This window comes from Catharus ustulatus, chromosome 10 (genome assembly GCF_009819885.2).
Source record: "Catharus ustulatus isolate bCatUst1 chromosome 10, bCatUst1.pri.v2, whole genome shotgun sequence".
NCBI classification, from domain to species: domain Eukaryota; kingdom Metazoa; phylum Chordata; class Aves; order Passeriformes; family Turdidae; genus Catharus; species Catharus ustulatus.
This window is the reverse complement of record NC_046230.1, coordinates 20480168-20495769: the sequence shown is the minus strand read 5'-3', so window position 1 is coordinate 20495769 and position 15602 is coordinate 20480168. Positions and strand designations below refer to the sequence as shown.

The 15602-nt window shown below is 39.9% G+C and overlaps 1 long non-coding RNA gene across 3 annotated transcripts; it reads right to left on the bottom strand.

The window, feature by feature from the left end:
• Positions 1 to 377: 377 nt before the first annotated feature.
• Positions 378 to 14769, bottom strand: LOC117001114. Of its 3 annotated transcripts, none has more exons than XR_004418918.1 (3): positions 14517 to 14769; positions 5502 to 5592; positions 378 to 4239 (listed from the first exon to the last, which is right to left on the bottom strand). It is a non-coding gene; the product is annotated as an uncharacterized LOC117001114 (long non-coding RNA). The 3 variants fall into 3 exon arrangements; XR_004418919.1 differs by lacking the exon at positions 14517 to 14769 and adding an exon at positions 13263 to 13477; XR_004418920.1 differs by lacking the exon at positions 14517 to 14769 and adding an exon at positions 9265 to 9299.
• Between the last annotated feature and the right edge of the window lie 833 nt (positions 14770 to 15602).

Sequence of the window (15602 nt, the reverse complement as noted above, 5' to 3'; positions counted from 1 at the left end):
ATAATTTTGCATTGAGCCTCTGTAAAATATTTAATACCTTAAAGGTACAATGATTACTGTAATACCACATGTGACCATAAGTTAAAAGTAATATAACCACAGATGGAGGCTAAGTAGTTTTTTGCAGCAAATAAGTTGAGAATTACACAAAAGGAACCAACCAGTAACAGTGCAGAAGCTGTATAAAATCCTTCCTCCAAGGAAAGAACATACCAGGGTATACTGGATTATCTCTTCTAGTAACTATTCTTCATTGCTAGCCAAACTAGAACTTCTAGAGCAAGGTGCCAAATCTCCATGAAAAATGTGGAATTGGATGGGTACAGTTCAAATACCTTTCCAATATTCATCAGGAAAATATGTGGCTCATGCTGTGAAATGAAAACATGAAGGAGTTTTATTCCTTTCTGAAATTGGGATTAACAGCCCCTGGTCCCAAACTCCTTTTAAATAATTCACCCATGGATGTTCTCTTTATTCTAAATATCCCCAAGTTTCAGACTTTTGTTATACTTTTGGTCCCTGCTACATTCCTGGCAATATGAACACCACTAATTTAACACATATCAGAATTATTTTCTCTCCACCTTTTGAGTTCACTGAGTATTACCTACCCCCCACATGAGAAATGCAGCCAATTAATCCAGTCTCCATAGCAATGACTTGTACAAAAGCATCCAAGCCCAATAGCAATTTTCAACAATGAAAACCTGTGATTTCTGTATGCCATGGACAATTTCTTTCACCTTTTTTTTTTTCTGCAGTAAGAACCAAGAGATCACTTCCACTTGCCTCTTATGATTTTGTAGGAAAACAGAGCAGGAAAGAGGAACACAAGAAACATGTTCACTCTTGCACTTCTGCAAATGTGGGTGTTGGATGTGTTTGTAACAGAACTTATTGCAGCTGATTGGCACCAAGCCCTGACATGCTCCCTGTCTAATAAAATGTGTTTCTCTTGATACCAAGTCTAATCAGGGGACTTTGCTTGATATATTCTAAATGTAAAATATGTTAAACATCCTAGACATTGAATATGTGAAAAGGCTCCTAATCAAAGCTTTGTTTTGTGTAATATTTGTTTGGTTTTACATGATTCCTTCTTGCTAGAGTGAAAAATGTCTGGTGTTGGAAATTGTCACATTCTCTCAGAGAAGCAAGGCAAGGAGCAGTGCTGCATTTAGAAAAGCCCAGGCATAATGGCTTGTTTGTTTGTTTTTTGGGAAAACTCTGCACTGTTGTTAGATTGTAAATTATTGATTTATTTGGTGATTTTACTTTGCAGCAAATTGAAAGTAATATTCAAGCTAAATACAGTTTTACTTAAGTTAATTATGATGATGGGGACTATAAAGCTTCAGAAATAGACAATTGCATATACTTGACATATACACTATGAGCCAAAATATATCCCTCTTCCACTCCCACTAGTAGTAAATGTAACTTAAACTACATTTATTTCATTAACAGCTGGAACATCTGTGCCTGTGAAAGCTTTAGGTGCTCTGAAACAATAGGTATGGAAATATTTTAGGCTGTCCTGGTTTCCCTGTAGGGAGAGATCACCCCCACAATGATGTGGCCACAGAGGGTCTAAACCAACAAGTGGGGATGGGGACACCATGGCCTTTGTTCACTGAAAGCCCAAATTCCATTAGGTGATTTTCCATGTGAAACATTCACTGAATTACCTTTCTTTTCTGTACTTGTTGAGATCACAGATAGTTCCTCAGAAAAACAGATGTGGAAGGTATGACATTCTGGATGGAAAAACTGGAAGCTTGGCATGAGCTGGTAAGGGCTGGAATGTGAGCTGCAGTGCACAGAGATCTCACCTGTACCTCACTGGAGCACAGCTCAGTGCCTGGAGTTCCAGGGGATGCTCCCATGGCTTTCCCAGAGAGAAAGGAGTGGGACTTTTGGTATGGATTTTCTAGAAATAAAAATGCCACAGCAGAGCTCTGCCTCAGGATCCAACACGAGTGATTGCACACGGAGTGGGATGCAGACCATCTGAAGGGAAATCCAAGCTCTGCCCCAGATGTACAACCAACAATGTGGGTATGTTACAGCTAATGTTTAAGCATACTAGGCGGGATACTTATGGCAGCATAAATCTGAAAATCCCAATCCTGCTGTCTCTACGTTGTGCTGTGAAATCCATGCTGCTGTGGGAATCCTACCTGGCCAGATTGTGAGTTAGCCTGAACAGCCAAGGTGCAAACATCCTGTACTGAGAACAAATGATGTTCCAAAGCTCACATCTACATCAGGGCATGGAGAAGGAATGGGCTCCTATCAGTGAGAGCCAGAACCACAGAGCACTCAGCATCACATTGCCATACTCCAGATCACCCTCACAGGAGGGGTCTGGGTGCCTTGAGATCCCCTCTCAAGGATTCTGGACTCTCCTGTGAAACTGAGCACCTGAAAGCCCTGACTAATCTGAAAAGAGATCCTTCCCACCCAGAGCCCTTGCTTAATGAAATCAGTATTCCAGTCAGCTCCATCGCTAGAAAAAGCAGCTGCAGTATGCAGGGGAACATATTCTGTTTCCCAGCTCCATGTGCTAGCATTTTGCAAATGAAATTTTCTCTGACTTTTAGGCTATATGAAATCTTGAAATTAAATTGAAATATAATTGTCAGTGAATGGAAAGTACTACTTTTTGGCCAGCTCTATTTGTACATATAAAACATCCTAGATATCCCAAAGTGTCTTTCATGCCATCTTGAATTATTTCCCCCTTTTTTTTTTATTGAGATCTCCAAAGCCAGCTGCTTAGGGGGTTTTCAATGCCCAAATTCCCACTCATTATTTCATTTGACACTCAGATCCCTTGAGCAGCAATGAAAAATTACTAAACCTTAATATCTGCGAGAGACTTCCAACAACAGCTACAATGAAGAAACTGGTCTTGGCACTAAAAACCAATGAATATGTAAGACAAATTGTATCTGGAGAGAGAAAACACATTAAAACAGGCTACCAGTAGCATCTTTCAAAAGATATCTAATGTAAGCAGCATACTCTTCAATAGCTCAAGGGGCTTATAGTCAATAAATTTAACAGGTTGTGAAAAAAAAAGTCAAAGCTAAAGTACAGTATGTAAATGGAAGCTGGAGTGTACTCTCCTTTTCAACCTTAGGACAGAGTTAATAGAGGGGAAATGACAAAATACATAAAAAGGAATACACAGGATTTGACAGACTATGGCTTTTTTCTCTTAACTTCAAGGCAAACTACCAGACTATTTTGGTTTACAGATAAATCAAACAAAGAACTTTTATCAGTTTGCATAAAAGTCTCATTTCCAGCACTGGAAAGATTAGGCTTCAGAGCCTTTTCTGTATGTGTATGAGGGGGATTACAAGGGAAGTGGTGAAAGTAATGACCTTGCCAGGATTAGCTTCCATGATTGTATGGCAAAATAGTTGTGTTTTCTATGCTTATGGATTAAGATATTAATTGACAGATTCTTTGAACTAGTGGAATTCACAGATATTTTCAGTAACAGGATGGTGCCAGCAGCAGTATCTGACAGTCCTATTGCTGCCTCTTGACATTACCCCTGGTGTTGTGATGTTCAGCCTGGGCAGCCAGACCCTCAGCCTTGCCAGCCTTGTTCCCAGTGGCTAAAAGGGTTTCCTTTTGGAATTCCCTTTATTTTACATTTGTATGGTCATGCTAAATGTAAATGCAAATGTATTGGACCTATTTGGTCCTTTTTGTTTTACAAGGAGCTCCACCTGACTCCTCCAGCTGACCTAAGAGCACAGTAGGGGTGGCCTTTTAGCTCATTTATTTACCCCACACACTTGACAGCTACACTTGGGTAAGCTCAGAAAATCGAAGTTGCTGGACAATCCCCATAGAGATTCTCTTCCTTCAACTTTTTTTTTTCTTTTTTTTTTTCCCCTATGTCTAAAAAAACTCTTGGGAAGAAGACAGGACCTACACATGATGGGGCAATCAGGACCCTTGTTTTGGACTATGACAAGCCCAGTCTCTGCTCTAAGTGGTGATTCTTTGGATTTAAAGCTGCTGCTCTGAGGAAAGGCAGAGCAGAAAATGCTGTGGAGGCTCTTGAAGCCCAAGCCAATGTCTTAATACAGAAGATAACAGGCAGAAAGCCCCTCTGAGTGGCTCAATGTTTCTGAAGGCTCTCCAGGTAGTATAATCTTCCCAAGGAGGTTGAAAATAAATTCACCACAAATGGTCAGCTGCTTGTTTCTGTGCCTGTAAAATATAAAACATTTTCTGTTTACCCTGATGATATAATTTAACTTTGGATCCTATTTATTGTGCAGGATAGTGAAAGAAGACATCCAATTTGTTTACTTGCTACTTAACCAGAGTATCTCTATTGCAAAATAACTGGATAGAGAAGATAATTTGGTTCATGAGAGAACTTCCCCATGAGGGACAGCACAGAATAAACTTGGTTAGTTTGCCTTGAGCAGTCCCAGCTCACTCTGGTTGGGTTCTCCACACAAAGAAAAGCAGTATAATGGCAAAGAAATCAAGGGCTTAAACCAGCCTTTTTATATGTATGTATATGTATATAAAAATACATATTTCTTGCACTAGAAGAATTAGTTAATATATAATTATGTTCAACAAAGATTTCAAAGTCCTAATCTCTCACTACCTGAAATCATTTCTACTACAGATGCAACATGTTAAGATTTTTCTTGAACAATATTATCTGTCAAGTCTATTAAGCTGTGTGAAATAGTGCCTGGGCTTCTGCTCTCATTTCATGACAAAGGAAAGTGAGATAAGCAGAGAGAAAAGAAGAACTGGACCTGGGTGAAGGTTTTTTTGGAAGTATAGCACAAAAATAGTTTCAGACAGGTCCTGTGTAAAGCAGTATCAATCAAAATTGATGATTAAATCTTCATAATGATAGTGATGGGTATTTGTACTGAATCTCAAAGACTCTCTCTGGACAGCAGTGTCCCTGCAGTGCAACAGGGTGTAAAGCATTCACACTGGCCATGGCAGCAGTCTGTCTTCAGAAGCACAGAGCACACAGTTCAAGCTGCAAAATCCACTCAGAAAACTGAAAAAAACAAGGAGGTCAATCTCTGCTGAACTCAGTGTTGCTTGAAATGGTTTAAAAACCAGGCTTGGGTCTGCCCTGAAGTTTTGTGGTGGTTGAGACACAAAAGCTCTGAGCTTCAGCTTGGACTGTGCAGGACAGTAATTGGCAAAAAATGAACTGTGGACCCCTGACAGAGGGAGAGGATCTGGACATGCACAGGGTGAGAATGATGAGCTCAAATATGGAAAAGTGTTCAGAAGTAATCACCCAAGGAACATACAGGCTAATCAGAAAGTCCAATAGAAATAGATATCTTTCAACAGACATAAAATAATCCCTTTCATGCAGGTGAGCTGAGAAATTTGTATCTCATGTAGGTAATGACAAATACACATCCACTGGGATAAACGTAGTTCTGAATATGGCTGAGAAATTCACTTTTTCTTGTCATTACCTTTTCTCCTTGTTCATTCTTTCTTTCTTTAACAGTCATCCAGTGGACAGTTTCATGAAGACAACCCTAAGAACAGAGATCTCACTGTTTTCTAAAGAAAAGAGAAAACAAAAGGCTTCTAAGTGCCATATTTATCATACTAAATCCCCACGTGATTGCACCCACAATTTAACTGCATTGCCTGATTTAGAAGGAAAAAGGAAAATGGCAAATATTACTTTCTATATCCACAAACTAGGAAATAGATAGGAGGATGCTGTGCTTTCAGAAGGCATTAAAAAGGGGGAAAGATTAAATGCTTTTGCTTTTCTTTATTTTTGTTTGAAAGATGTAGACAAAACATTTCTTTTCTTTTAGTGCACTTTTATCAAGTTTATTTTTCCAGTGTTTTTGGACTGATGAGAACTTCTTTTAAAATCACGGTGACAATTCCATATTCTAGAAGGAATCTGCACATGCTATCATGTGTTACAAAATACATCAACCTGCATATTACTTAGCATTAAATAAAATCTCATCTCATTACACTCATAAACCAAGAAACTTTAAAAACTCTGCATTCTTTTATATAAACTCATTTACTTGTTTAATCTAATTCAGTAAAGAAACACCATTTAATATATATATGGTCGAAATAGTTTCCTTATGCCATACCAATCACAATTTCTAATTATAGTTAGAGCAAACAGAATTTGAAGTAGATGTGATCTGTCTTTGCTTTGTCTGACCTTTGCCTTTCAGTGACCTGAAAAAAATGTCAGTTATTAAATGAAATTATAAAAAGGTAGTATTCAGTTAGACAGAAAACTACCTCTCAGACAAATGGTATCATACATAGTAAGCAACGTTAGATGGAGACAGGATATTTAAAACTAGGTAATAAGAATAATTTGAGAATCAATAAGGTCAGAAAAGATCGTCTAGATCATCAAGTTTATTGAGAACAAATATAAAAATATATATAAAAATATGTAAATGTTAAGTTAATGGTAGAAGTACAAACGAACTTGCCTTGTCTTTTCTTACAAAGTAGATTTCAGTATCTGTGAACAGAAATTTGGAGCAGGTGCTCAGCTCTGGTGGCCAGAATGGCAGCAGTGATCAGCTACAGGAAGACAAAACTGCCAGAGTAGTGAGAGTCCCAGTTTGGTGGAGAATACTGAGCAGTCCCTTAGCTGTTTATGCATCTGACAGACTTTGAGAAAAGTACTGGAACAAACCTGCCAGGCCCATCACTGACACAACGCCCTGGCCAGACCCTGAGCAAGCAGCAGTTGCTCCAAGCACTTCAGCACACTGTTGTTCCCTCACTCAGGACCCAAGACATTAATTTTATTTCCTGGAGCTCAAAGGTTTTCAGCACGATGGCATGGAGATGGTTTAGAGGTGAGCACTGTCTCACACGTGACTGGATGGATGCAGACCTGTCCCCAGCCCTGCTCACAGCACCCCAAGTCTGTGTCACCCTCTCTTCCACCAAACCCCCACACACTGGGGAGACCATGAAATCCATTCAGTCTGGGAGACTTTTCACAAGAATGGAAGCTCTGCAGGTCAAATCTTGATTCTAAATTGGATTCAAGTGCCTTTGAAAGTATATAGTCATGAGAGAGCTCATCATTATCATTATCATTAGCAACCACCCCTGAAAGTGCTCCAGAAACGATGCTGACTGTTCCTTGGAAGGAAGTCAGAGAGATATTGCAATTACCAACTATGTTATATCATTTAAGTATATATTTAGCTTAATTGTGGTAAAACTTGATAGTAGTCTGTTGATTCCATAATTACTAGAAAAACTGCAAAACAAAACACATGTCTAGGGGGACTGGGAATTTGATGTGGTTTATAATCAACAACATTGTTCACAATGACAGATCTGAGTATACAGAAATTATTTCACATTGCAGCACTGGTGCTAACACTTGCTTTTCCACTTGCTTTTCATTACCATTGCAAAGTAGTTTTCCTAGACAGTGCTTATTTTAGTCATGGCAGAAACTAATGAATTTTTCAGACTTGTGTCTGGGTTTTATTATACTCCTATACAATCTTTTATTATACTCCTACAAAATCTGGTTTTTATGTATTGTACTATCAAAGAGTGGGCTGAGTATGCCCTTAACTTCCCTTTGAATCTTTTTTACAACTTTATAATTCAGACATTTAAACTTCTCTTGACCCATTATGAACCACTCACCCCTGAGTCTGGCCTTTCTTCTCCCTCTGGGTCACTGTGAAAATTATCAGAGCTCCAGGGGCACCCAAAGCCTCTCTTCTTTGGTCCTGTTGTACTAAACAATGTAAAAACCAGGCTGTAAACAGTCCCACTCTCAGGAGCCTGCAGTCTGGCATGTTTACAGGACAGATTTCAGCAAAGTAAAGAGATGGCTGAGCTAATTCCTTTCAAGCTAACATTTGTATCTCCAGTCTGTACTAGAACGCAAGCACGATCTGAGCTGGTAAGACAAGGGAGCTAAATAAGTGATAGGAAAAGGGAAACTCATAATTCCTCCCTGCACACAGCTGACATGAACCTGGGTATTCTCAGCAAGAGACCCAGCAGAGGAGACAAGGGATTTTGTGTGAGCAGCTGTCAGTTTGAACTTCATTCTGCTCTTTCTCAAAATTAGTCCTTTGAAGAGGCATGAACACCACTGGGGTGATTCCCAGCCCTGGTAGACCAGAGCTGCTGGAGAACCTCTCCAGAAGGGGAAGCTGTGGCTGCCCTGGTGCACAGGGAGGAACCCAGCACTGGGTGTATTGATTGGCTTTGTGCTGTTGTGTACAGGAATATAAAGATGTACAAAAATGTGAGGGGGAAACAGAAAGTTTGGTTGGTTGACACAGCAAGGCACCAGCAGACTCTAAATCCTATTCCCTATTTCTTCTGCTGCCTCCACTCAGTTCATTTTGCTCCATGGATCGATTTCCTTATTGGAAAAAAGACTGACAAAGCTCTGTCTTCCTGTTGTACCCCATAGGGTCTGTGGAGTGGAAAGATATTGCAGATGTGAAATGTGTGATTGCTTTTGGGTCTCCTGTTACTGATTAGGTGGAGCCAGCTCTTCCCCTACATCATGAGTGCTGAGCAGGCAGATCCAAACACAAAATTTACATGATATGAAGGTGTGGAGAGGGCAGACTTAAGGGAAATACTTTCTGTATGCTCTAAATTTGCTTTTTCTTCCTTGTAGAGATAAGGTTTGATTGAGCACCACTTAATGCAGAACAGAGGAGGGAAAGATATTGTAGAAAGACAGACACTGTGGTGAAGAAGAACTTTGGAAAATTAAGTGCAATTGAAACAGTGAAAACAGTAGAAAATCAAGACTTTCACACGAGTAAAACAATGGGTTTTTTCCCTCTTATCATCTGTTGTTACAGATAAGTATTCCTTACCTACTCCATGCTCCTCACAGCCTCACACATCTGAGGTCCTGGCTGGCTTTTTAGTAACACTAAAATAGGAGCAATGGAAAGGCAATAATGCTGGTATTTGGTGTTGCAAACAGCAAATTCAGTTAAAGCATTTATTTAACTTGAGGGTGGATAACCCTCCCAGCTGAGAGCCCATAGTGATGGTTTCAGGCATGGCCCGTGTGTTTCAGACTACCAGAGGAAAAGCCAGCACAGGAGAAGTTCCCTGGTGAAAGATGGTCACTGCTACAACAGGTCCAGATGTGTTTCAGAGCAGGTTCAGACATCCAGAAGTGTCCCTGGGACACTCCACACACACAGGGAGGAGAGCAGTGAGACTCACCTGCTACTGCTTCAGTTTGAAACGTGCCAGATACCAATAAACATGCAAAAAACTACTGTTAGCTTGTGCAAGCCCTGGGGAGAAGAGCAGAAATCATGTGCAGAAGGACATAAGGAACATAAAGCAATGCCATAAGAAGCCAAACTTCCACTTTCAGTGTTTATGGCAGTTATCTCCATGTGAAGATCAGTGCTGCACTAATTCACAGGAGTGATGAGAGCCTTACTACAATTTAAGGTATTGTGACAACTCAGACAACATTACAGACTTCGATTAATTTCAAATTATATAAAAATGTTGGCATTTGCATACTTTAAAACCATACTTCAAGCAGCTTAATAGAAAATTATAGCCTGCTTTTCAGTAGCAAAACCTATAATTTATTTTTCATTAACTGCTCAAGTTCAATTTTGATACTGTAACGCTAATGCATTTTTTAATCTTTTACTTGCATCAATCATTTGATTTTTTCTGACACATGGCATATCTTATTCAATGATATTGGCTGCTCTGTTTTTAAATAATATTCTGTTTTCTAGAATACCAGGAGGATTGCATTTAGACATCTTTAAAAATGTAGTGACAGCAATTTCAATCAAAAAAAATGAGAGGAAAAAATACAATTAATAACAGCAACTGAAATAAGTTAGAAATAAGGAAGGCAAAAGCAGTATTGAAATACTTTGGTTTCATTCATACTGAAGTTTGTGATGTTGTGGAAGACTTATGTAGGCCTTGTATACAAGTTAATATTGCAGTAGATCACCATTGCCATCTCCTGGTAAATAAACCATATAACTGTATTCTAGATCTTTTTCTAAACAGTCATATATTGTACAACTGTAGAGAGATTACACCATAAATAGGCAATAAAGGATTTAGGGTATTTATTGTGAGACTATCATTGCATTTTTATTCTTTGCTCACATAAGACCTTTATAAAGAACTGCATTACAGTTGATAAATAGTGGTATTTGTTCCAATGCACTCTTATGCTGAAAAGAAATACTGCTAGTTATGACTCTGTAAATTAAGGTGAGACAATGGGTTTTGTTGTGATTGAAACAAACAGCAGAGCTGCTTAAGGAAAACTCCCCATAACCAGAACAAATATCCACTCAGAGATGGGTGTTGGCTCCCAGTGTGCTGTGATGGGACTGTGGCACAGCAGTTAACCAAAGCAATGTGCAACAGCACCAAGCCATGCACCCAGACACAGCAGGGACAACAGCAGAGACAACAGCAAGCTGTCATTTCACTCGCTGGTATTTCTAATCCTTTTATTTCCTTACCACTGTCATTGTCCTTCCTGCTGTCATTTCCCATTCCTCTCCCTCTCTGAAGAGCTGCTCCCAGTGTCTGTGCAGCTCCTGAAAGCTCTGACAAACACAGCACATGCTGTCCTGTGGGAAGGGAGGGAGCAGCTGGTCCTGGAGCCAGCAGGAGCAGCCCCTCCCAGCAGAGCTGGCTGTGTCACACCAAAGCCAGCCAACTCTCACCTTCCCCAGCATCCTCACAGCCACGTGGGGAAGGAGAGTGAGATGTGTCTACAACTCATTACCCTTGGAGCAGAGAGCAGCATCAGTGTGATGCTGAGCCCTGATAAATCATCCTTTCCATCAAATCAGTAAACAGAGGGAAATGCTGTCTAACTGGCAATAAATTTCAGGCAAGTTCAGCAAGGAGTGACAGATCAGTCAAAAGGCTGTGCCTGGCTCTGTTTGTGTATTGCTTTTGCAACGCTTCTTTCTGCATCAGGGCAAGTGAATTCCCTCACTTGGAGCTGCATTGGCTGCCAGCAATGCCAATTAATGTGACAGGGAACAACCCCAGCAACAAGTGTTTGCTTCTTGCCATGCAAGCAAAAGAAATGTTTGCAATATTCTGGAAGAAACTAGGGCTGAAGGCTTTCTGATTACACTTTGTGGAGCCAGAGCTGCATCACAAAGAGCATCTACTTAAAACAGCCTTTGCAGTGGTGACAATTCCATTTGAATCTTCCAGCTCAGCACCCACACAGCCAGGACTGCTGTGGATGGGGTCAGCCACAAACACTGGGAAAAAGGAGGATAAATGCATGCAAGTGCAATGGCATTTTAGAGCTGCCATAGTGTCAGAAGGAGTAAAGATTAACTGCAGCTCAGCAAGAGCTGTGAAAAGTTGCTGGCTGTGGATACTTGGAAGGAAAAGAGCTTTGGAACAAAAGTAAGAACAGTGTCTTGAGGGACTTTTATTTCTCATCAAACCAGTTCCCTGATGAGGGGACACAGAGCTGGTCTTGGACTCAAAAATCCATTTAGAAACCAGAGTCTATGGCAGGTTGCACTTAATGATCATAATAGCTATTAAAGCCAAAAGAGACTGGAAAACACAAGCTTAATTATTTGACTATCCCAAGGGATCCAGAATCAACACACAATACTAATAGTATCTCCAGTCATTGTTATTAGATTATGCCTAGAAACTTTTCCCTGAAGCAACACTGTAATTATGTTTTTATTAATTTATCGTTATTTGCTTTAGCTTCTCCACTCTTTAGAAATATGCATACTTTCCATTGCAGAGAAATTCAAAACAAAGTCATCTCTTTGAGGAAATGGGTAAAAACAATTGAACTCTAAAAACAGAAGAGTAAAACTCAAGAATTTATCATTTCTTTTGGAATTTGCAAGGAAAAAAACCCACTGGCATTAGGGAAAAGTAGAAGACAGATGAAAATTAGTAGCTCAGATACATTTCCCTTTCTACAGAGTGGCAGTCAGGTCTGCAGTTGAAATGGAGTCAAGGACCTGTTCATTCTAAAGGCTTGTGTCTATTCAAGAAAATCTGACCTTAAAACAGGATAGGACAAAAATGAGAAAGGAATGCCATTCCCATTGCTCTCTCCATATCACGTGCCAGGTTTCCACAAGACACATTGCACACTGTGCTTCTGATGCCTCCCATGACCCTGCAGATCCAAAGATGAAAGTCAGAGTGCAGGATCCTCCCATCTGTTACTCAATCCACTCCTTTTCAAGAAAAATTATTTTACACTATCAGTCAGACACCCAGAAACATCCTAGGCAGGGATAGCATGGATTGGCAAAGTTAAGACACAAGTCATGGAGGTTCAATGACTCCAAGGCTATCCAGGCATCAAGAAGTGAGAGAAACTCTATGATCTTCTTGTAATGGTTTTAAGCTCTCAATATCAGGAGATGGAAAAAAATTGTAGGCAAGATTTTTGCACAGCATAAGTGAAGGGTTCAAGACTGACCTTCTCCTTCCTCTTGAAACTGTATTTTCAGTAATTGTGCTTAAAATAATTTCCTGAAAGAAAAAGAGGGGACAGTAAGAAGGGACAGGAGCAAAACAATATTGCAAAGACTTGATGAAACACAGCTCATTGCTGGCTGTCCATCTTATCTTCATATGCCACATTTTAGAGGACTGGGAGTTTACAAATAGCACTGCATCTTTTCCTTAGCATGGACAGGTGGGAAGACAAAGAGTCTTGACCAAGAGTCAAGCTTTTACATTCCAAAAGAACTATTTTTAGGATAGATAAGTCAGAGGTACATTCGAGAAATGCAGAAAAATGTGTCTTCCTAGAATTGAGTGTACTATCCAAAAGGACCTATACAGCAGGATTATACTCCATGGCTTACAAGAGTATTGATCTGTGTGTACTCCTCAGTGGTGTTACATTCATTTTAGCATTGATCTCTCTTTCATTACACCACTGCATCATGCACTCTCAGTGTCATCTCAGTGCCCCTCTAAAATCTGACTGTCTTCTCTTGCTGTCAAGATGTACAGATGCACTCTGCAGCTTCCAACTCGAAATATCAATTTCAAAGACTTATTCACACACAGACACTCCCCCTCCTCTTAAAATAATGCTAAGGACCTACCATCCCTTAATCCTCCAAAACAAGTTGAACACAGAATGAAGAAGACATTGGCAAGTGCTTTTTCTTCAAAGATTTTTTTACTCTGTGCATTGTTTGTGTTACCTTTCAAAGAAGCTTGAAAATACCATTTCTTTTCCTCACGGCTCCTTTCTATTCCATTTGGAAAACATTGATTTTGCTTCCCCCTGTGATTCTTATGCAGCACAAGTAAACATGGCTCTGTTTAATATATGTCCAAGTCTGTGCAGTGCCATCAAATTCACTGTAGCTCTGGGAGAGAAACCAGGTACTTTGTTGGCTTCCAGCTTTGCTACAATGCAAACTACCACAATTCTTGCATGTCCAGAGAGGTTACTGGTTTGGTTAATTTGCTTATGCATGCTTCATTCTTCAAAGCACATGACTGGGCACCAGGAACTCATAAATTCTGATGTCAGCTTTAATAACACCCAGTTGCAATTACAGAGAGACAAGGATACATGGATCAAAAGCTCATGGCACACAATGTACAAATACATGAGCAAAAAGCCTTCTGTCCTAATGGATTACCAAAACAATATAAATGATCTTGAGCTTATCACTTTTGCACCATGTTTTGTTTACTGCACTCCTGGTGTAAGTTAGAGATGAGTCTATTGTCTTCAGGCTGGTAAATAAGAGAATAAAAATCTCAGAAAACCCACTACAACTCCCTGCAGGAATTTTCTCCTTCCCTGCTGAGTGTGCCTTCAAGATTATGTGCTGTTTTGCCAGTTCCTGCCATATTCTGTAATTCTGGGCAAAAACATCTTATCTTGCAGCCATCTAATTATGCCAGCCTGGGGAGCAAGTGCAGAGCATCTCAACATCTGTACCTTGGCTATTCCATAATAATAACCCTTGTCTTCACTGTGTGAGGTCTGTATGCTACCCTTCACACCTTTGAAACTGGTATCATATTTACCCATCTGAGAGGAGAAAACCACTTTTGTTCTTCCCTTGCATGTATGTTGCAACAGATGAGAACAAGCTGCGAAAAACACCTATTATTTTAATCTTCATGGTTTCCAAGTTTTTCCTCTATAAAGTCCTTTTTTCTGCCTTCACACAACTCTTGTTTTTTCTTGTCAGTATTTCACCCTATATTCTTGCAGCCTGCATTAAGAGTAATGCCATATTTTACTGCTGCAAGTATAACCCTCAGCACTTTAGCTGCTGCACCACAGACCCCAATCCAGTGTTTAAAGATGGGAATCTTTCCAAGAACATCCTTAGGCACTGGCACTGGATCAGACACTCTGTGCAAGGATGGATTTCTCATATCTGTAGGTTAACTTCTGAAAGAAAAAGGCTCTATCCAGCAGGAGAGTTACTTACCAATGTAATATTTTATGCATTGAGCTCCAGACTGTCGCAGGATGACTTTAAGTATCACAGCAGACAGAGTAATTCCACATAATGAGTTAGTTCTTTAAACTGTTACCTCACTTAACACTGAACCAATTAATCAGGACAAGGGAAAAAAAAAAAGTCCTGCTTGTGCACTGCTGTAGCACAATGCATTACTGCTCCCAGCTCAAAGTCCTTTTCTGACAAAGATTAGATCTCCAGAACCCAGAGCGCTTTCACTCGCTTGCACTGCCCTTTTCTAATTGCTCACAATAGGAGCTGACAGGCAAGCAGTCAGGGAGATATTGTTTTCACAGAAATTGCATATAAAAGATTCAGCAGCTGTGTAAATACATCATTTTTAGAAAATGGACTGTCCTTTAGAAGTATGGAGATGTAACACTGTTCTGAAATCATAATGCCAACAACAAAAAGACTCTTTCAGCTTCACCAGTCACTGCTGTGGGCAGGGCTGGCCAGAGGAAGCATTGTCCTGAGCAAAAGAGTGCAGGTTGGATCCAAAGCTATTGCTTGTTAATACAATCAGTGGCATTTAAAGGATTCATTCAATATTTTGTTATTTATTTTGAAAATACGAGAAAAACCATCCTGTGTAAGGACAGAGACTTGTTCTGGCTGGTGTGGGCAGCATTCAATACCAGGGCTGTGAATGTCAACCTCATGTCAGCCAACTTATTCCTCTCTCTTGGAACCAACTTATTCCTCTCTCTTGGATAGGAAAACATCCTTTTCTCCATGTTGTGTCATGAAGATGGTGTAATTGGGGAGGAGGAAAAGAGAGGGGATGTCATTTCACCAATGATACAGTCACAGTCATTCTCTCCCCACTTATTTCACTGAATATCTGACAATCAAGAAAGGTGCAATTATCTAAAGTGAAGAAACTGCAATATTAACAGAAATAGCATTTTACCACAGAGATTAAACATGGAATTTCAAGGGCTCATTTGTCAATGTGTTGCTTACATGTTACAGGTAATCTCTGAAAATCAGTCGAGTTGAACTACTGGGAAAGACAGTGATTAATGAGATCCTGCCTCTGAGGGAGATATT